The sequence below is a fragment of the Triturus cristatus genome, chromosome 3_1, assembly GCF_964204655.1.
Source record: "Triturus cristatus chromosome 3_1, aTriCri1.1, whole genome shotgun sequence".
NCBI lineage: Eukaryota > Metazoa > Chordata > Amphibia > Caudata > Salamandridae > Triturus > Triturus cristatus.
Genome location: NC_140583.1, coordinates 219,678,571 through 219,701,699, shown reverse-complemented (window position 1 = coordinate 219,701,699; position 23,129 = coordinate 219,678,571). Strand labels below are relative to the sequence as shown.

The 23,129-nt window shown below is 47.0% G+C and overlaps 1 protein-coding gene across 4 annotated transcripts in view; it reads left to right on the top strand.

Moving 5' to 3' along the window:
- HYKK (hydroxylysine kinase) overlaps positions 1–23,129 on the top strand; it is a 326,821-nt gene that overhangs the window by 66,078 nt on the left and 237,614 nt on the right. Inside the window, exon 3 of one of the 4 annotated variants that reach the window (XM_085643712.1) lies at positions 9,440–9,690. The exons of the other annotated variants lie outside the window; for them this stretch is intronic. The gene's annotated coding sequence lies outside the window, so the exon portion shown is untranslated. The remainder of the gene's footprint in view (positions 1–9,439; positions 9,691–23,129) is intronic. 4 annotated transcript variants of the gene reach the window in all.

Genomic DNA, 23,129 nt, shown 5'->3' with positions numbered 1-23,129 from the left:
GCAAGAGATTAGAAAGAGCATGGAGAAAATACTTCTCCAGTCAGAAAAAAAAGAATATAGAGCCTCCATTATTTCTTACAAAACTGCTCTCAAAACAACACAGGCTACATTCTATGAAGAGCAAATATGATCCTCGTCCAACTCCTCCAGGGAAACATTTCGGATAGTTAAAAAACTTCTGAAAGTCCCAGATCCTCCCCCACCCCCTGACCCCTCCGGCTCTCGATGCAAGGAATTGGCAGAATTCTTCTCCACTAAAATTCATAATATCTTGAAGTTCCGCCCACCCAACAATAATGATCTATACCCAGAACCACACTCGCATGAACCCCAGAACTCCGACCACCGTCTAGACTCATTCACCCTTTTAACAGAGGAACTTTTCTCCCCCTTACTGGAGTCAATTAAGAGCGGTTCTCCACTCGATCCAGCACCATTCACCATCCTGAAGTCAGCTGCACCTACCATCAATGCCCCCATCATCAACCTGATCAATGCCTCACTAACTAGGGGCACTGTCCCCCCGAACTGGAAGATGGCCATGGTAAAGGCCCTACTAAAAAAACCCTACCTAGATCCATCCGAGATGAGCAATTACCGTCCCATCTCCCCACTACCAGTAATTAGTAAGTTGGCAGAAAAATTAGTCAATCATCAACTCTCTACCTACCTCGAGTCCGGTGGACTACTCCACTCTACCCAGACGGGCTTCTGCCCTGGTCAGGGCACGGAAACCGCTCTAATTGCAGTGGTGGAGGAGGCAAGAAAGATTCTCGACTCGGGAGGATCCGCAGCCGTTATCCTCCTGGATCTAAGTGCAGCCTTCGACACGGTGAACCACTCCACATTGGTACACCGTCTCAACAAGGCAGGAGTAACAGGCTTGGCTCTTTCCTGGCTCAAATCGTTCCTGGAAAAGAGATCCTTCCAGGTATTCGAGGGAACCACTCGATCTCAACCCATCCCGCTCCATTGCGGGGTCCCCCAGGGCTCGTCCCTTAGCCCCACTCTTTTTAATGTGTATCTGTCCCCACTGGAGGATATAGTTGCACCCTTTGGAATCAAACTAGTTACCTACGCAGATGACACCCCTGTGGGTGGCAGTGTTTTTGGGGTGGCAGTGGTGAACAAGTGGTGTCTGTCACCTACCACCATGCCCCCCCCGAGAACAATTAGTTAATCGGCCGCCAGACGCCTCCCCCCTCTGCCCCCACCCCGCCATCTGCTACCACTTCTCCCTCGCACTTACCTGCACAAGGCGGCAAACTTAGGGTCGGCCCGAGTAGCAGCAGGTCTAGCCACGCCACTGCTCGATGGCTACATGTGAGACAAACAAAAATGATCAGGACAGAGGCAGTCAAAGGTGACACGTGCTTGTGAGATTTTGATGCCATCTCTGCTATAAGTTACTCTTGGCCCTTCACCAGGGCCTGCACCATAATCTGAAGACCACATATTTTCAGTTGTCTTGCCAGTGGCCGCCGCAAGCTTTAAACTTCAAAATTTTGGGAGCCACATGCAGCGCTGCTAGCTTTACGTCTGCACATTTCCTGAAATGAAGTTACAGGCCAGCTCGTCCAGGCAGGACATTAATATCTTCAGCAGCTGCAGAGAACTGGAAGCTTTTGATCATTTTCCAGCCAAGAACGGATAACACGTGCTTTTTCACCCTCACATTTGCAAGAAATCATTAAAAGAAACAGTCGGCAGTCAGCACACGTTTCAAAGATGGGTTTAGTGGATCTGCGGTGCAATGCGCATGAGGGCATCCAATGTGTAAAATGCCTCAAGCTTTGTTAGATTTCGGCAGGTTAAACCTGCCAACATTTAACGGGGGGAATGCGGACGGTATCGACCGTACTATGCAGATTTTGGTGCGTTTAACACCAAAATCCGCAGGTTATTCTACAATTACTCAGAATAGGAATTATTTATCGCATCTGATAAATAACATACCCTGTGGAATCATTATTTATCAAGGGCGGTAAATAACACCTAAACGCATAATCAGGACCTCTGTGTCGTGCGTGCCAGTAGTTGACTTCTCTCAGTTCTGCCTCAAGCCTGGTCACTTGCTCGCCCCCTACCGTGAGCAGGCTGCTAGAACAGGCTTCTGTTGGTGCGGCAGGTGCAGTGGCATCACGCCCAGAGCCCTGAGGGGCCCATTCAGTTCTAGAATTGGAAAGAAATAACTGTAGGAACCCTAAAATATGGACACTACTGAGGTGGGGTTTAAGAGGGCGGAGTCACGCAAGGCAGTGTCAACAGGTATGCAGTCAGTGGTAGGCAACTTAATGTCTAATGTCTGCAGGTACACATGCATTATTGGTATAAACTCTGCTAAAACAAAATGACAATTAGAAAATCATTTTGCTTAAAATAAATATTCATACCGGACATAAATAAACGTGATTACAGATGCAAATAACCACAAGTTTAAAAAAAGAAATCCCTCCACTAAAGCATAAGATTAACTGATAAACTGACTCATTGTATCGGCTGCTCCATCTGGAGATGAGATGTGAAACGCCGTACCTGTGGCAAGCCCAGAGGCAAACTATTTGAAAGAAGGAACTAATTGCCTGCGACCTCTGCAGATGTGGAGAGCCCAGTCTAGTCCAGATTGAAAGGAAAGCAATTATCTGTCAATAAATGCAGCACACCACACACACTACACGAAAAGGAGGAAAAGAGCCTCATCCACCCCCTGCAGGCAGCTGCTTTACAAGATCCACACACTGTGCGTGGGAGACTGCTGCGTTTATTGAGGCCAACCTGTGTATGTGTATCAGGACAGAGGGGGGGAAGCTGCTTGCACCAGCCAAGAACCCGTTTCACGAGCACCTGCCGAAATGGAAATCCTGTGTGCTTCCACAACATTCCAGCACTGTGCCCAGGGCCGGACTGGCCGGAGCGGCACCGTGCAATCCCCCGGTGCGCCGCACGGGTGGGGGCCGGGCTATGGGCCCCAGGGGGCCGTTTTTGTTACAGGGCCGTTTTTGCAGTATAACTGCAAAATCGGCCCTGTAACAATAACCCTCGCACTGCGCCTAACCGGTGGAACTCCTTATCCAGCCCCACGCCCCACTGGCGACCCCAAGAAACTTAGCCAACAAGGATGGTACAGTTGTGGTCGTTGTTGGCTGCAGATTTTATTATGGTTACATACATATTGGCATGACTTCGGTCATATTGGGTTATTTGCGAACTGCCATATCTTTGGACACAAAGCCGTGCCCCCCCATTCGTAGTTTGTTGTACCTCCAGTTCGTAAATGACCCGACCCCCCCAACCAGTTCTATTGTTGGTCCTTGGTAGTCCTTCTTTGGTCCTGTTACCACCGGGACCACCATTTGGTTGGTCACCCACGCTCTCTGCGTGTAGGGAGGGGTAGCTTTTTCTCCCCGGAGTTAGGCCCCAACTCGCTACCTTTTGTGCCCTGCCGACAGGCCGGGTCTGGGCCGCGAGCGCCGTCTCCGTTTGCTACCCCCCTTTGTTGGCCAGGCCACATCACCCTGCCGTGCGGCATCCCAAGGTGAGCGGCCCTCCTCCTACACACCGCCCTGTCGGTGTGTCTCGTTAGCCAACCATCGTACAGTTTTCCGCCAACGCTTGTGTTGCTGTCCAGCACTGCGACACTGCTGCTTCGTAGGTGTGGGTGGGTGGGTTTGCAATAATCCACGCCGGTGCGCCGCTCTCCCCGCTCCACGAAGTTAGGAGCTGCTTGGGAGAGCGGTTCCTTATATTCCCCTTTTTGCTTCCCGCCGTTCCGGGCACGCACCCCCATTGGGGGTTTTGGACCCCGCATCGCCCCCCCATTGGACGAGGGGGGGGGGTTAGTCGCCACCAGGCTGGCCTGCGGGCGGGAGGGGCTACCGCTTGCCGCTTCCGGTCGCCGGAGGCGCCCAGAACCGGTTTTTCTACCACCTTTGGCGCGGCACGGGTTATGGCGCCGGCCCCTGAGCCTCTCCCCCCCTTCGGGGAGGAACGGCGGCCTCTGCAAAATCGGCCGAAAACCGGCCCTGGCAAAGTGCTCGTAGTATACCGGCCTACCGTCGTCTTATAGTTTCATCTTATCCTCACATCCGATCTAAAAACACCCTTTATCGGTGCCACACTGCCACTGCTCCCCTTACCATTTTCATTCACACACAATCTCACACCCTATACTCTCAATGAAATGCTCCTCACAAACACACACACACATTTCATTCCCCCTTTTATATCCTTCTTTCCCTTACAAGCTCAAGGATGGCTGTGGTTTTTATTGTCCCCATCCCCAGCTCAAATGCTAAAAGATATATTTTTAAAATTAGTTTATGAAAACAAAGCTGGCAATCCCTCGGCGGCACTCTCGAGCAGTACTGCTGGGCCCTTGGGACAGATGGCGGATGCAAAGGTTCCATTTATTTTAAGGAGTTTTAAATAGCGCGAACTTGTCCCGAAGGTATCGGGTATCAGAGAGCTTTACATAGCACCAGTTGCGTTACAAGAGGACCACTCTTTTTTTTGGGTTAGGCACAGGGAGATTAAGGGCCATATGTAGAAAGCAAAATTGCGATCGCAAACGCCGAAATTCGCCGAATTTCGGCGTTTGCGATCGCAATTTTGCTAAGTGGTATGTAGGAAGGCAAATCTGCGTGCAAAATAAGGAATCGCTAAATTTGCGATTCCTTATTTTGCAATTGCATTTAAGGAATCGCAAATTTTGCGATTCCTTAAATGCAATGTAAGAAGCACCAAAAAAGTGCAATTTGGCCTTAAGGAATCACAAATTACCACCAACTACAGGTTGGTGGTAATTTGCGAATTCTTTCAAAAATGCATATTTTTGCATTTTTCAAAGTGGCATGTGGTGCACACACATGTCCTTAGGGCATGTATGTGTGCCACATGGGCACCCATGCTCATTTCAGGGGTGCAACAGGGTGTCCTTTTGACACCCTGGCACACTTGAAATTGCATTCTCAATTTGCGATTCTCTAATTGAGAATCACAAATTGAGAATGTCTTCCCATTCATTCCTATGGGCCTCTAGGCCCATAGAAATGAATGGGGAGGTATTCCTTAATTGCGAATTGCAATTTGCAATTCGCAATTAAGGAATATGTAGGATTCGCAAAATTATTTGCTAATCCTACCTACATTCCGTTTTGCAATTCTCTAATTGCGATTCCCTAAAAATTGCAATTAGAGAATCGCAAAACACGTTCTACCTACATATGGCCCCAAGTGATTTGCCTAGAATCACAGGATGTTCAGCGTCGTTGCCGAGACTCGAACCCAGTTCCCCAGATTCGAGGACGACCACCCTAAGCCAAGGCGGATTAGGGGGCACATGGTATTAGTGCAGTGCGCAGGTTTTCAGGGGCAGTACGCTTAGTGCCAGTACCGTCTGCCGCATGCCTCTGTAGCCGTATTGCTAGGCCTAAGGCTCAACAGAAGCACTGCCATGGGTTGATGTTGGCACTGTTGGCTGCATGTCTGGATGAGTCCACATCTTGAGCATTTATCCCCGCTCCTGCCTTCCATTTTACGATCTTTTCGGGGGTATAGTACAGATTAAACATTGCCATATATGATTGGCTTTTAAGGCTACCAGAGAGTAAAATAGAATTAGCAGTTTGCATTACCAATTGTAAATCAATATTAGTTACCAGCAATTTCTCCTCCCATATTGCTTCCTGTCTAGCCATATCATCAGATTGTGTTAACATAAGTTCAATGTATATTTGCCCTATTTTACAGTTCCCTTTCAGTAGAACCAGAATTCGAATCTGGCGAGCCTGACATCTCCCCCCCATAATCGCACCTTGCAAGAAACTTCTCAACTGTAAATATTTTTAAAAAATCAGACTTTCTAACACTGAATCTTTCTTGCAATACTGAAAAAGAAACCATTTCCCCCTGCTCCACCAGATCCCCAATTAGTTTAATACCATATTGTGCCCACCTCCGCATAATCGAATCCTGGAATACCGCAGGTAATAGGGCAATCGAATCCAATGGGGTAAACCAAGTAATACTAGGGATATGTAGCTGCTTGCGTAACCTCTTCCAAACTAAATATGCTGCCTGTATAATTTTGAATCTAGTTTTTTTGTAATAATTTGGCTCCAAAACCTTCAAAAGTAACCCTTGCGCCAGTTTCCCTAGAGACCATTCATATATTGAGGGCGAGAAAGCGGGGTCCAGAAGCGCCTTCTCTCCACAGACCAGGACTCCCATAAATTGAAGTAACGAAGCACAATAGTATAAATATACATTTCGATGTTCTAAAGTTAACAATTATTAAACATAGATGAAAATCTACGTCCTCTCTAATAATAAACACAGTGTTTCGGAAATTATTGCTAAAAAAGAAATCATTGAGTAAAACTTCTAAAACTGTTCCAGTGGTGGTCATACAAGCATGTATATGTTTTCTATAACCAGAGTTTACACCTGAAGTCAACGTTGAAGAGCCATGTTACTGGAGGAGAAGGAGACTAGTGTACATGACACTGCGCTTTTAAACATAGTCTGATTTATGAAGAATATCTCCAGAAGTAACTCACATACACACTTGTTACTCAAGTCTGGCAAAGTAATACGTACAGCTGAAGATGTGTAAAATGTGCCTGTGTGTATTTTACTCAAAGGCAGCACACCATTAGCAGGCACCTTTTCAGGCTAATTTGGAAGTGGTGAACACTGCACTCTTTTGTTGGGACTGAAGAGAAAGAAAGAGAAAATGGAGAACGAGAAAAATATGGAACCAGTGACGAAGGGAGAAGGTAGGGATTAAAAAACAGCTGCAAAAGAGATTAAGAAACAGGCAGCATAGGGTGGTGGAACAAAGAAGATATGGGGTGAAATCAAGACCAGTCTCTGATTGGAGTAGGAGTGGTGGGCTCTAGATTGGGATGCTTTCACTTTCCTTGTTGTGTTTTGGTTCTTTCCTCTACCCCTTGTCTCCATTCTTATGCAACCACGACCCCATTCCTCAGGGCTCCAGTGGCCTATAAATGTATGCCCTTCATGCGTCTGCCAAGCAGAAGCTGTAGCCTGTGTGCTGCAAGCCCATCTGCCCCTGTCCACACTTGCATCATGACCGGTGCCAGGTAGCATTAGTTACTCTCATGAACAATTGCTCAATGTCAGCCCTCCCTTAGCCAGAGGTTTATTCCCTCCCTGCACCCACTTCCCTACAGTAACCTCTCTTCACTTCAGGCCCATAATCTCTCACCTCCATGTAGGCCACTCCACATCTACTCTGGGACCTTGACATACACCTTCCTCTAAAATCGATTGCATTTTCTTGCACATGCATTCCCTGCCACACAATAGCACTGACATCCATGTTATGATTACCACTTCTAGCCCGGACATTGCCTTCCTAACCAAAACTTGACTGAAAGACACTTTAGGCCTAATTAAGGGCGAGGGGAAGAGATTAGGAGCTGGATGGAAGGAAAAGTAAAGTTTCAAGAAGTCTCCTAAAAAAGGAATAGTTGTGCTGCTGACCGATCAGGAGTGGAAGAAAATTCCAATGTTTGGCCTCAAAGAAGAAACACAGCACTTGTTGTTTTACAAATTAAGCACTGGGGAGGGGAGGTGATCCTCCAAGAGTAACCTCAGTTTCTCCATTAAGAATTAAAGACTTATGAAGCATCCAAAATGCAACAACCTAAAGGGAGCCATGAAAGCTTTATAAAAGAGCCAAGATCATCTTAAAAGGATACAGTCATTTGGGCATAGGCCATAAAAGAGAAGCTGAATCTTTGGATCATGGAGGTGAGAAGGGAAACAACATTTTTAGAAAAGAGAGGGGTTAAGAGAAGGCCCTTGTGGAACACCACAGCTTATATTGTTGGGTTCTGAGAGAGAGGGGAAGAGACAGCCAGCTTAGGTCTTTTTAGGAGTGAAGCAATCAATCCAATTTAAAGCAGACCCCCCTGAACCCTAAGGAGGACAATGTGGAAAGTAGTGTGGAATACCACGTGGCCCCTAATGGAAGTCTCTTTTAGTTGTGATAAGACTGATTGTTATTTTTGCTTAATAAACATTCTCAGACTTAAGTAGGCCCTTGAGTGAATATTCTTAACTCCAAACTTCAGTTTAGGGGATCAGGCAGAACAATAGTATTGCAACCTCCAAAACAAACATGAGTACTGCTGGGGCAGCGGCCATGCTCTGGATCCTTTTCCTGCATGCCCGGGCGACAGACAGCAAGTGCCATACCCTTGCTGTTTGCTGCGTGCTGGAATATGGTGCAAGCTAGATGGAGGAGAGTGCAGGCACATGCAACCAAGACTGTTTCCTGCACTGCCCTGTGGTGTTGATGGCGGGGAAGCAGGCACAGGGAAGAGGCATTGGCTGTGAGATGGTTATTATGACTTGCTGCCCTATTTGGGATTAGGGACCCTCTCCTAGTCTTCTCACCAGACAACTGCTGGCCCTGGGTTCCCAAACATATAACTGCAGTTCTCTTTTTCAGATTTTCAAAGTAGCAGTCTTAGAGGCTAGCCAGACATGGGAGCAGGAAGCAGAGAATATATACATTATTCCCCAATATTAAGTACCAGGCCAGTAAAATAGAGAGCTGCATATCCTTAAAAGCTGGCACCAGAGCAGTAGACAATAAACTATGGAATATGCACATCCAGATGACTTATGCTTTGCCTCTCTGTGCCTCACTGCATGTAGCTTGATGGCCAGGTTAGAGTCAAACAGTAATGACACTTCCTGATTCAGGACCTAGGCAGTCATCTAAACGTGGCACCTAATGACTTTTGTAAGTGGGAATCTGATGTCCCCCTGGAAACTGTTCTTGGCCCCTAATTAGGTCCTGCATCACATTTTATAGAACACTGATTTAAGCATGTTTTCCAAATTTCTATAATTTATTGCTGTCTTATTTATTCACAAGCTATTTATTTATGCAGTTTTACATAACATAGAAGAGGCACCAGGACATTAGAATGCTTTACAAAACAATTGAAGCAGTAACAATGCATGAACATAACATGATAGATTACATCATAGTTAAAACTAGAATTAACATGGAAGCAGAGGGGAGTATAATACATTGAATCTGAAGATTGACTAGGGGCCGAGTACTGATGGTACTGTGATGCAGGGATCAAAACATACAGGAGAAAATAATGCAATGTGATAAAATATAATAATAGGCAAAATGAGAAAATAGTGCAGGGAAGGATAGGCATAAATATAAAATCTCCTGAAACAATAAACAAAAATTAGGAGTGTCCGCGTGTGGTGAAGACAGGGTTTTGCCTGCACACATTGCTATGTTAGCATAAGCGTTTTAGATGTTAAACGCCATCTTGCCACTTTGCTGCTTTTGCACACGACACTACAGGTAGCTGTTATTATAAGTAAAACTGCTTGCTTGCTTTTTCTTCACATGAGAACGGTCTGTTTTTCACATCCCTAGACTTACACCGCGACCTCAGTCTAAACACTGTGTGCAGAAACCGTCAAGGTCAAATAACAATGTATGCTGTTGAATTCAGGTTGATCGGCCCACGCTCTAGACACAACAAGCACACAGCTGCAAATATCTGAAATTCGGGTGCCTTTAATATTGCATTGCATGCATGATGCTGGCACTCTTGGAGAAAACCTTTCCAGACACAGAGAGCAGTGCTGATCCTGTGATGTGATTCACCTAAGCTGATCTTGGAGGTATGGGGTTCCCTATTCAAATCTAGAGACCTTCTATTATTATTATAAAACTAACTTATAGCCAGGGGGGGTGGTACACAAGGTACTATGGGACCTGTTTCCACTATCATTATAATATGATTTCTCCCTTTGTGTTTTATGGAATTGTAACAATGCTGATGGTTTTATTTCTAATCATTTGTTTGCTTATGTTAGCCAAAATACTGCATCTTAGAGCACGTAGTTAAAAATCAACATTTTAAACTTTTACGTGTCTCTGATTACTCACGTTGTGGACTGATATGAGAATAAAAACGAAAATCTGTTCTTGATTCCCACTATTTCTGAGAGTAACCTAAGTTGCTTGTTCTGGGTTGTCTAATCATTGGTAGCTTTGCTGTAGTACGGAGAATGAATGAGACACTGATGCTAGTCAGATAGGGGTTCTGGGTACTAAGGTGAGTTTTTTTGGTACACCACAATTCTCTGAGGTCATGGTTTCCTGCACATAGTTCTGTGCATGAGCAGAATCCCTGCAACACATGTGTGATAAGCACATTTGGGTAAATCCTGAGTGATAATAAGAACTTGATATCTTTCTGGTGGGAGGTAGTTCTAGTTTCTGGTCACACTGCATGAGAAAGATTGAGCATCATGCATTCTTTCCTGAATGTGGGAAGTTGTATGAGAAGCATGCCCACTCTCCAAAGAGAGCGTTAGCCACCTGACAGTATCTGATTGTTAGTCAGGTATTGAGGAGTGGGTGTGGCGATAATCATGTGTGTGGTATATGTCTTAAAAACAAATTTTGCTTCAAAGTGGAGCTAAGGAAGCCTAAGCAAGATAGGTTATATGGTCAATTTTGCTACTTGGAGTGAGAAGATCAGCTACTGTATGCATCACTGCTTTTGGAGGAGCAGGGTTGGCCTTGGGAAGGCCAATAAATGTACGTTAGTAAATTCTGGATAGCATCCGAGACTGAACTCTTTAGGTCTTGAGCTGGATTGAATATAAAACATCAACTGGAAGTATGCCCTTTTGGTGTTTATTTGAGATTGAATGTTCAGCCTTTTCTCCAGAATGACACCTATAGATTTAGAGCTAGCAAACATAATGGGTTTAGAGTGGAAGATATTACAAGAATCAGTTCAGGACTGAAACTGGTGTATTCATTTGGGGCGGTGAAAGGTCGAGAATCTCTGTGTTAGACGGATTTTGTTTCAAATTGTGAGCAATCATACAAAATTACACTTTCTTCACTGTAGGAGCAAGCAACTGGAGGTCAGTAGATTTTGAGGTAAAGCTGTGTGCCATCAACGTAATGGTGGTAGAAGATTCCTCAATATTTAAGAGGTTCTATGCAAAGATTGAAAAGAGGTGGAGCCAAAGCTGAACCCAGAGGAACACTCTGTAACAAGGAGGTTGGGCTTGGGATTTTGTTCCTAAGTTTCACCTTTTGGGATCGGTTGGACAGAAAGGAACTGTACCAGTTTAAAACAGTGCCTCAGATGCCCATACATTTTCTAAGAAAGGGAATGGTATTAAGAGTAACTTGGTTAACAGTATAGAAGGCAGAAGATAAAATAAATAGAACAATGTATCAATGATGTGTAGTGCTTAATGTACCACCTGAAACAAGAAAGTTTCAGCCTTGTCAGAAGCTAGATTTCAAGTCATCTGGTACATAATTAACAGCAATATGTTGAAAAAGTTGTGTGGCAACTCAACTTTCAAAATTCTTAGCAACTATAGGAAGCCCCCAAAAAAGTTGGACGTTTTTTAAGTTTCCCTGAGTCAGTAAATGGTTTCTTCAGTACAGTTGTGATCTGGCCCACTTTGAGACCATCAGAAAGATCTGTTTGAGCCAGTGGTGGCTGGTGAACTTTGGAAATGATGGGGCATAAACCCATACCCCAGTCTGCATCATGCAAGCGACCCCATTTCCCATGTCGTGGGGAAGTGGGGGTAGAGAGGAATGGTTCCTCCCTGCTATTATTTTCACCAGAGAAAATTTCCCTCTCGCTCTTACATTCGTAGAAGTGGGTAAGACAATAAATTAATGGGGAGCACCAAGCTAAGAGTCTGGCATGGCTATTAGAGCCCCAGCACTAGCCAGGCCTTGAACATTTTTGTCTTGTAAATTGTGCAACAAACCTAATAAAAAAACGAGTCTCTTCAAAATTAAAAAAAGAGTAATTTTGTAGGCGTAGCTTGCAGCCTTCCAAGATGGCCACACCTTAAGCGAGCTCCAGTGGACACCCATCCTATACCCCTGACTATCCGTTCAAATATCCATATGCCACGCACCTAGGTGGTGGTGGGAGATCCTGTCACTGCAGTGATCAATGGGACGGCGTTCCTGACTCCCACCCCATTCCACTTCTGAGAGACTGCCTGTGGCGTCCAAGGCACAGCCTATCAGGAGGAGGAGGGCCATGTAACTGTGTGCGGTGAGCCGAACAGAGATTGCAAACAAGCATTAAAAATGCAATAGGTCTCGCATTTACAAGAGTTTGAGCTATTAACATTGCAAATGGCAATGCCTTTTATTTTTGTTTTTAAAAGATAAATAAAATACATTGTCATTTACAATGCCAATAGCTTAAACTTGCGTAAATGCGAGACCTATTGCATTGCAAATGCTTGTTAATCAATGCACTCACAGGCCGACCTCTGGTCTCCAGAGCCGCCCTCATCATTGTACACAGGCTGACCTCACCCAGCAGCGGCCTTTCTCATCGGCGCAGAAGGCGACCCATTGAATATAGGATTTTGCTCTCTCCTGTACACAGGCTCTTCTTTTTCTACAGGCTATTCCATGTATAAATCAGTGTTTCTCATGTACACAGGGCAACCCCGGTATACCGGTTGTTCCATGTACACCCGAGGCTGCCCCTACCTCATCCTGACAGCTGCCTTCTGCTCCTGCCCTTGGTCTCGCGTCCCGTTCTCAGACTGTGCCAAGGATCCTGGAGTTTACCAATAGCTCCAGACCCCAGGAAGGACGCCCTCATCCACAACAAGCCGCCAAAGAACCCAATACTAGGATATTGTACGGAGTATTTATAAATCGCGTTTTTAATTTTCTCAGCATCTTGGCGCTGACGGCTGTCTCTTGGTTACTCGCTAGAGTACACCCCACTAACAGTGGGTTTCCTTGCTGGGGGAGACCAACCGGGAAGGGGGTCTTCCCAAACACCAGTGTGTGCGGGATGGGCGGGGGTGGACAGTGGGAATCAGTTTGGGCTTGTGGGGGTATCTCTTGTGCGTAGCATGTCTCTTCTGCACGGCCTGCCCATGAACACAGACTGCCCCTTCTACGCAAACTGTCCCTTAGAGACTGAGTGCCCAAGGTATGCAGACTGACCCTTGCACACAGTGTGGCACTTGAAAAGAGGTCACCCTTTTGCAGAGACAATCGCGTGCACACAGGCTGCCCTTGGCACACAGGCCGGCCGCGGCTTTATCCTCGGCGCTCACCGTGCTGACCATCCTGCGCCTCGGCCCCCACAGCTTCCTGCCGGACAGGGGACCCGAGCTCGGGACCCGCAGCAAAGATACCCGCCGAGACCCGCAGAGGGGAGATCCGCTGAGCCGCAGCGCCTGGAGCAACCCGGAGAACAGCCCGTGCCTCAGCCGCTCTGAGCGCCGCCTACTGACTGCCTATACAACGAAGGCGTAGTTGGTGCTTATTTATCATATGCAACTAAAAAACACTGACAAAGCCAGAAGTCCTGGCGTGTTGTAGGTGTCATGTTACTTTTCATATTATATATCTGGATGCAATGATGGAAGCAGCAAATACCAGTATGGATGCACACTATGCTAAACACAGACTTTAACTTGTATTTTTAAGCCACGCCTTTCATTACATAGGCCACGCTCCTATGAGAAACCCTCCAGTGTTTTCATCTCACTTAGCCCTGCAGGCTGCATGTCCTAATATTATGCCAAAATACCATATATATATATTTTTTTTTAACTTAAACAATACCGCACTCTTGCGAAAAGCAATCCACACGTGAAACCATACCACAGCTCCATTTTCCACTTGCATACATCTTCGACGGTTTTAAGCTGGGAGCTATTACCGAACCGCTGCATTTACAATTAGTTCTGGAGCTGTGAAAACTAAGAATGGATGGATTCCTGGTTTAGTGGTATGGCCTTGAGCGGTGCACGTCAGTGGATGTAGTCCAATTCACGCATAACATGTAAATAAGTGATTCACCTAGCAGAACGTTGCAAACTTTCTCGGACATTAGCTGAACATACAGGGCTCACTGAAAGGCCACCTCCGGAAACAGGTATGCATGCAGGGTTACAATGAAAGGCTGAGACAACCGCAACATTTTTGCAAATTAAGGAAACGTTCTGTCAAAAAACACATTTAGAGTCGATAGCTAACAACACCGAAGGAAAGAAGGAATTCAGGTAAATCGCTTGAGGTGGCAATGATGGCCAATGAAGCAGCTTGGCTAGGAGAAGTGCGACGGAGACACACAGACACACAGACACACACACACACAACGTTACAGATTGGACCTCAAATGTCAATAAGGAAGTGTAAATATTTCCGTATATCTTTGCTATTTTAAGCAGATACACAAAGCGCTTCATTTACGTTTTATTCCATGTTGTTGTGCAATTAAAATGGCACAAACTGTGGCTAGCGAGCGTGGCATTATAAAAGAAATGGCTTTCAGTCTTTCGTAGTCTCAACGCCAGCATCCGATGCAAAAAGAGACGACACCTATTTTGTCATCCTTGTATCGATGGTGAATAGCATGATGCTTGCGAGCAGGATTAAAGCAACCACATGGCTACACACAATCTCATTCCGGAATTGTGAACGACAGGCGCCCAGACACAGAATAACAAGTGTTCACCTTGACGTTGCTTCAATTACGACGGTGTAGTTTATAACATTACCCTCATTTTGTTATAATTTTTCAATGCGAAATTCTGCGATATAAACGCCACATGGAATTTCTGCGGGGTCACCCGGGCTAAAAAACAACAAACACCATTGCAGAGCCCCGTAAGGGCCGTAACAGCATGAAAGGACAGAACGGGAACAGCTCTTCTTTCTTACGCTTGTATTTTTTTTGTGCGAAATATGTAATTGGCTTAATTTTGGAAGCGATGACACTGCACTAAAATATTTTCCCGTAACTAAATTTTTAAAAAAAGGAGAAATCACACTCACTGCACATTTATGTCTATTTTCAGATTAAAAGGGGCTCTGAGCAAATCAGCCACTTCCGGTTTTAAGACAGTGTCTCCAAAACAATGTGCCCGGCCGGCTCCGAGTGACGCTCTGTGCGGGGGCAGGTAGTTTTCGCGGGGCTTTTTTCTGCCGTCCCAATTGGACGGCCTCGCCTGCCAAAAGGTTTCTTGTCTTTATGGGGCCATGTGTTTGGCCCCATAAAGATAAGAAACCTTTTGCGACGAACCCAAAGCAGGCCAGGCCGTCCAAATGGGACGGCTCAGAAAGCCGAGCGAAAATGTCACCGACACCTCTTTTCCAATGGCTGGCCACCGTTTAGCATAAACGGTGACACCAGCCAATGGAAAAGAGGGGCGGGGCTTAATGCCCCTTACTAAAAATACTTGTTAACACTAAATCTCGCCAGCGAGACTGCGCATGTCTGCGCAGTCTTACGCCAGGCGAGACCTAAAAAGCTGCTGGAGACATCGGAGAGCTTAGACGCCCACTCCTGATACGGAATATACAAGGCTCGCGACCTGGGAGCCTACCTGGTGCTTAAGAGGGAGCAGCGCTGCTGCCCTGCCACTGAGACGAGGTGCACTGCTGCGTGCGTGCTGCGCGGTGCGGTGTGGCTGAGACCGGCCGTGATCGGCGAGGGAGCCACGAAGAGAAATCGGCAGTTCGAGTGACTATCTGCTGTGTCTGCATGGGGTCACGAGGCATTGCTGAGGGACCCTGCCAGTACTTGTGAGGCGGAGAGGCTGAGAACCGGCACACAGATCACGCGGCCTGAAGGAACAGGAGGAGAGGCCCAGACTCACGGTCGGAGCCCCAGGTCATTACTCCTGAGGCGGAGCGGCAGGAAGGAGTCTCCCCCTGTCTCTCCCTTTCCCTACAGGGTCTTAAAAATAACATAACCATAAACCTAACATTTGGGCACCTGCGAAAGAGAAAAAGATTCTCCCTTCTAATTAGTCTATGTGGTAACAGCTCCCAAGTTTTGGTCGTGACATAACAAAACCTATTTAAACAACTGCTTGGCCTCATTGCCAATTGTGCCTACGCGTGCCAAAGTGAGATTAAGCCCAAGAACCAGAAACAGTGCATGTGGCTTAGTACGTCTAAGGGCTTGAGCAAGGAACACTGGCTACCATCTGCTCTGTGTGAAATAGATATAATTGGTGTTTGACACTGGATAGGCAAGATACGTGCAATCCAGTGGTGTTAAAGAAGCGGAGGGGTGAATCTAACAGGCGGAGAGAGATAACTAAAGGAGTATTGGCCTAACCATATGCAAGGTCCAGTCACAAAGGGCCCAAAGTGACGCATAAAACGATGCATGACAAATTTGCACAGCCCAAAGCAGATGCCCCGGTTGAGGGGGAAGGTGATTTAAGGCAAAAGTCAATGACTGGAGAAGAAGCCCTCACATTACAAGATATAATGGCAGTGATTCAAGGAGTCTGGTCGGCCCTAGAAAATATGATCGATACAGTTGCTTCGGAAAGCACATTAATGCATGCAGATCTTTGCAACTTAGGCTCCTGTGTAAAAGCCACTGAAGACTCCATACCCACCCTCCAATCATCTACCAAGGCGCTTGAAGCTCAAGTGAAAGAGCTCCAAACTACAACTACTACCTTGGAGGTGCAATTAGAAGATTTTGAAGGGTGCTAATGTAGAAATGATGTGAGAATTTTAGGGGTGACGGAGCGGGAGGAGGGCCCAACTATGGACCTGTCTGTTGAGGACCTCGTCATGACATTTACACCCCCGCTCTCTCCAACTACTTCTCGGTGGAGCAGGCGCACTGAGTTCTGGGGGCCTCCTGGCCTCCTCCCCCTTATAAGATAGGTTTCTAGACATCTAATTGAAAGAAAATGCAATATCTTTAAAATACCGGAAAATAATAAACAATTCCCCTGACACCTTGGAGAAAACTCGTACTAGGTGGGCTGAGGATCTAGGGGACTTGAGTGATGAGGGATGGCAGGAGGCGCTTGCATTTCCCCGGGAAGTGGCCATTAGGTCCCGATTCAGATTGGTCCAACTGAAGATACTACACAGGACATATTCTACATGCACAACATTAGTAACAAGCATTTGCAATGCAATAGGTCTCGCATTTATGGGAGTTTAAGCTATTGGCATTGCAAAAGACAAAGCATTTTATTTATGTTTTCAAAACGAAAACAAAAATAAAAGGTATTGTTATTTGCAATGTCAATAGCTCAAACTCGCATAAATGCGAGACCTATTGCTTTGCAAATGCTTGTTTCAGGTGCACATGGTCAATAAAGGCGAACCACTACAAACTGAAAACATATTATTATATTAACTAAAACCCCAGCACTGGAGGGCCGAGTCCCCATTGATATGGGGTGATCTGGTAAAATTATGCTACAGCAAATGGTTGAAGTTGTCAATTCGCAAATGTGACTTACCAGACTGCAGTAATGCAAATGTCAATTAGCTCGATAACCCTTGCCTAACAGCTACGTTCGGGGATGGCTCCCTAGTTAATCCCTTGAGTTTAGAAGGAAGCCTAGCGTATGAAACTTGCAGGGTTCCTGCACTGGTCCCCAAGTGAAGTACTGGGTGTTCTAGAAGAGGCTTAGCGTGCAGCGTTAGGGAGCGACGGGGCCATATTGGAATGAAGTCTATCTGATTTACTTAATTGACAAATGAACAGTTCACCACGTTTGCACGGGAAATTACTTGTTTTAATAGCATGTGTGGAGTCTTACTAATTAAATTTTGGGGTCACAGATCATAGTTTACATTTGTTTTTAATCGACAGGAAGATGGTTTGTTGATGTAAACGTTAAAGTTAACAAGCATTTGCAATGCAATAGGTCCAATTGCATTGCAAATGGTAAAGTTTAAAACTGAGAGCGGCGCCCTTCAAGGATACCGCGCTCGTTTTTTTAAACTTTAACACTGAGCGCGGTGTCCTTGAAGCGGCACCGCGCTCAGTTTTAAAGTAAAAAAAAAACCAAGCTCCTGCGCTGTTCCAGCATTGCAGGAGCAAGAGAGGCTGGGTTTGAGGTTGTACAACACAAGGCAACTGTTTCTCCAAAATCACATATCATGTGTTGGGAACATGTTGGCTGGATGTCATAGATCAATAATTTCCTTTGCTTCACAAATAATAACAATTTTTAGCAGTTGAAGTGCGCCTCTGAAGAAGACACGATCTGACGCTCTCTCTGCTCGGAAGAGGTTACCATCCATGAGCAATCAGGAGCTACAAGAGTCCAGCATGTTAGCACAGTAAGGAGAGAGCCCATAGGAAATTGTATAATTTCTAGATAAATATACATAACCAGAATATATAAAGAGGAAATGAAAAATGCCTCCAACTCTTAAACCTTCAGTTCAAATTTACAAAGCAAACACACTGGTTACCCAAAACACGAACGAAGCTGGTAGTTTGGCTGTTGTGTAGCGAAGAAGTTTTTTTTCTCAAGTTACACTAAATACAAAGGACATCTTGTGGATCCGGAGTGTTGGTTTTTTTCGCAATACAAACACACACACCAATTATGACACAAGCAGAAACTACGTTGTCAGTGCAACAGAGACGGAACGGATCCAGCTCAACAGGCAGCTGTGCCACATGCACTCACACTGAATACTTGCAGAACAGACCAGTGAAAACCACACCCAGACACACAAAACAGATTAAGTGTGGAGAGCATCAGTGCAAGGGTCACCGACATGAATCCACAATATGACGACGGGAACAGTGCAAGCATCAGTCACTCTCAGAACAGTTACAGCCAATGCAGCAGTAGTGCAGGTTTACAAACTGCTGCTGCTCCTAGAAGCCACAGGTCCTCCACCAACCCAAGTAGAGTGCAACAGTTGCAGCTGTGCTGCTAGTTAAGAACTGAGCATATACTGCAACCTACCACAGCTGCTGCGATTCCTAGGAGCCCACCCTGTCTTCAGTTTTCAACCATGCTTCCGCTCCAGCTAGGGCGTGGATTCATCGAAAGAGTTCAAAGACATGAGGGTATAACGAACGGCCCCAAGAAGTGAAAATACAACACCAATCACCCATGGCTTACGAAGTGGTCCACTGTCAGCCAGGCACTAAGCATGATGCCGTGCTTTTGTCAAATGTCTGTACTTTCAGTAGAAATAAACTTCACAGAGAAGGTAAACCACAGACAACCCTTGCTTCCCCAGGCAGAGCAACGCAATGTTTCCATCATCTGTTTCGCACTTTCGCAACACATCACATTACTATAGGAGCAAGATGACGCCGAAGGCCAAGTCCTTATCAAATGTCTTTTTTGGATGCCAAGGAAACAAAGTCAGACTGCACCCTCAAATGCTAACAGAGGCAGGACTGGTGTAACTCAGCAGAAGCTGATGGGAGCAAAGTGAAGGAGCTGTGAACATCAATGCAAGAGAGGTGTGCCACAAAAAATACAGAAGTCATTTTGTGAAGTACAAGAACAACAACAAACAAGCATTGGCCACTCGGCTAATAGCGATCGCGAGGGTGACAACAACAACAAACAAGCATTGGCCGCGCGGCTAATAGCGATCGCGAGGACGAGAACAACAACAAACAAGCATTGGCCGCGCACCACAGCTGCTGCGATTCCTAGGAGCCAACCCTGTCTTCAGTTTTCAACTATGCTTCCGCTCCAGCTAGGGCGTGGATTCATTGAAAGAGTTCACAGACATGCAGGTATAACGAACGGCCCCAAAAAGTGAAAATACAACACCAATCACCCATGGCTTACGAAGTGGTCCACTGTCAGCCAGGCACTAAGCATGATGCCGTGCTTATGTCAAATCAAGCGCTAGACCAGTTCAGGCTTCGAAGCGCTGTAGAAAAGTAATGTTGCCAGTTGTGGGTGTGCCGGCAGAGGAGTCTGGGTCTGCGCAGCAAAGCGGCCGTGCGGCCGCGAAATTGAAAGTGATCGCGATCAAAGCGGCCGTGGGGCCGCGAAAGTGAAAGTAAGCGCGGCGCGCGCGCCCGCGCGCATGCACTGTAGCTCTAGGCTGGCCTGGTAGCACTTTTTGGAGCCCAAGCGGCCGTGGGGCCGCGAAAGTGAAAGTAAGCGCGGCGCGCGCGCCCGCGCACATGCACTGTAGCTCTAGGCTGGCCTGGTAGCACTTTTTGGAGCCCACATACAAAATGTTTCTTCGAGCCAGCGCATGCGCTGGGCTCAGCGAGACCTAAAAATGGGTAAACTCGAACCAACCTAATGTCCTAGGAAATGTGGCAAGAGGGCACGTTTTTGCACCTATGGTGGAATTGCTGAAAGATTCAGTCATACTGGAGGCGATTGTGACACGTATGATGACACTGTCTGGGGAGCATATAGAGGCCTTGCCTTGATTGTGTCTATTAAATATTTGGGAGACAACAAATCTAACAGCTGGGCAGCGAATATGGGTCACACTATGTCTCATTGTGGCCAAACACAACATTGTTAGAAAATGGATGGCAAATATGGGGCCCACTTTCCGGGAATGGGAAACTGACATTGACTGATGCATACAGGCGGGGAGGGTAGTCTACAAGCGGAGAGGTTGCCCACATAAATGGACAAAGATTTTGGGGGGATGGAACGAAGTAGAGGGATGCTCTGTCTGCCGGTCGGAGAGCCTCCCAGCCTGGTAGAAACTGAGGATTAAGTGCAATAGCTATATTGCTGAGTCCTGGATATGGGGAATCGGTGAGCGATGCTGCAAAACAGAAGAGAGGCCTGTCCTAATACATATAACGCATGTAAGCTGTGATCTGATGTCGACTGTAATAAATATTGCTGTCATGTGTCCTTTTTTTTGTTTTTATTTTTTCTTGTTTGAAATCAAAAGATATATTTTTTTAAAGAGTATTTCTTTAACATGCGGAAGTGCTTCACCTTAGCACACAAGATTATATTACTGCATTGAGAGGCATTTATTAAAAGTGATAGCTTTTAAACAAGATCTTAAAAACATTCATGCCCTCCCCTCCCTCCTCCTTGAGCCCCAGCACCCCCACGACAATGCCATTTGTGTATTAAGTGGTGAGTCAGATGTCATTTGTACCCTATGCCTGGCTTAAATTCTTATTATAAATTTTGCAACATGATAGCCAAATCAAACAACAGAGGTTTATATGTACACATCCTTAATTCACATATTTGAAGGTTCTCACATGAAGCCATGCGTGGTGTCTTTGCCTGCTACCATGGGCCATTTGAATTATTGAGGCAGAAAGCGTAATGCACAACTAACTTCAGCAAAAGTAATTGTTTAATTTTTTTTGTCTGGGCTCTTTTACATTTTTCATCAGACATTTCTGTTCTGTTAGCTTGAACATGGGAAAGCAGCACTTGCAAGATAAATTTTGCTATTGCAGCGCACAGGGGCCCAAATTAGAAAAAATAACCATTACACATATGAAAATTAATTTGCAGAAAACGTGGAAATAGAAGTGCAGAATGAAGGGCACAAAATCTCACAACACAAAAGTCAGGCAGACTCGCTAGAGCAGTGCCTCATGGTTAACTTGGCTGAATCTGGCAACGGGGCAAAAGTTTAGCAGTGAGCGCTGCATTCTATTTTATAAACCTGACTTGAAATACTCCAGTCTTGGCACTGATTCTCTGCTGCTCAACTCACAGCTAAGAAGCCATTCCGAGTGGAGCTGCCTCTAAACAGAATGTTCAGGGGCCGTGGCCAAGATGGCGGCAGAGTAGCGCCGTTCTTTAGGGTCTCCGCTCACCGAGGCCGAGAATAGGCTTCCATCGGAGGCTTTGTGACCAGTAATTTTGCAGGATCGTGGTCTACGGTCATCCGCAGAACAAGTGCTGTCTGTGCACCTGCGGTGGAGGGCAGATTTCGGTGCTGGGTGGCCGCCGCAGCCCAGAGAGCCTGGAGACGGCAAGAACGTGTGGGCTGCGCCAGGGCGACCGTTGGTGGGAGGGGCGCAGAGCCCACGTCTTGGCTGACAGTAAAGACCAGCGGTGCCACGGGGAACCCTGACCGCACAGAGGAGCTGGCCCCAAGGGGGAGGCCCCCAGGCATTGGCCATGCCACTCGATTACAGCGACGGTCCGGGTTGAAGTGGAGAGGAGAAGCAGCGTGAGCGGCGGCAGCCCCCGGAGGTGAGAGCAAGGCCTTGGAGGTTTGAGCAGCCATCTCCTCCGGGGGTGTTTAGTCTGACTCCTGGGCAGCAGTAAGGGGATGATTAAAGCGGCCACCCCGGCAACGGCTGAATTTGGAGGTGCGCTAGTCGCGTGACAGACACACCGCATGGGCGCAGCTCTGGAAGGCAAGGTGCGCTGCCCTGGGAAGCCCCAAAAGTGACTGACCTCACAACAGAGGGGTCAGCTGGATGGCTGTAGCGGCCTTAGCCAGTGCAGCGGCTTCATCTCTCCGTTGCTCACCCCCACGTGGGCCCCAGTAAAGCGAGGACCCCCGGGCCTGAATGTGGGGTCCCGCACGGAAGTGGTGCCTGAAGCGGGGGGAGCTGACGCTCCAAGTGCGACCACAGTGCCGCACAGCCTAAGTTGCGGCACCCCAAAACTGCAGGGAGGTGAAGCAGTGGACTGACTCGCCTGGAAGTGGTGTGCATTGGGGCCTTAGCCATGTGGAGCCCTCGCGCTGGCAGTGATGAGTGAATAGATGTGAACAGGCCATCTGCGCCCTCAGGCGGGCCCCCCGAGGCCCCGCGCCTGCCCAGACTGCCGGGTGACACGCTCAAGATCCGGTTGTGATGGCAGACCCGACTGCCTCCTGTGGTGGTCATCTCAGACGTGCACCAACACCCACGGAAGCCCAGAGACACCCCCTGGGACGGGACTCGTAGTTGAAGGAGCCTGGTCGCCCGTCAGCAGGCAGCTAGACATGGCCACCCAATGGGGCAAAAAGGACCTCCCAAGTAAGGGATCTTCTATTAAAGACTTACTTCAAAAGCCGGGTGGGAAGAAGACGGGGGACTTAGCACTGACTCTCATGGGTCGCACCCTCGGCGACACCACGATGAATCCGGCGGCCGGGCATGCGGCCGAGCCCGTCACAAAGGACTTTATAGAACAGCTATTTGGCACTCTGTGTGACGACTTTGCTGGGCTGCGACAAGATCTGGCCGCCGACATTAAGCAGCTCCGAGCAGATCTTGGCGAAGTTGGGGATAGAGTGGACACTCTGGAGCGTAATGGGGACAGGCGGGAGGAAGAGCTTGCTGAGCAAGCCCGAGAACTTATCGCCCTCCGGGAGCAGTAGGAGGAGC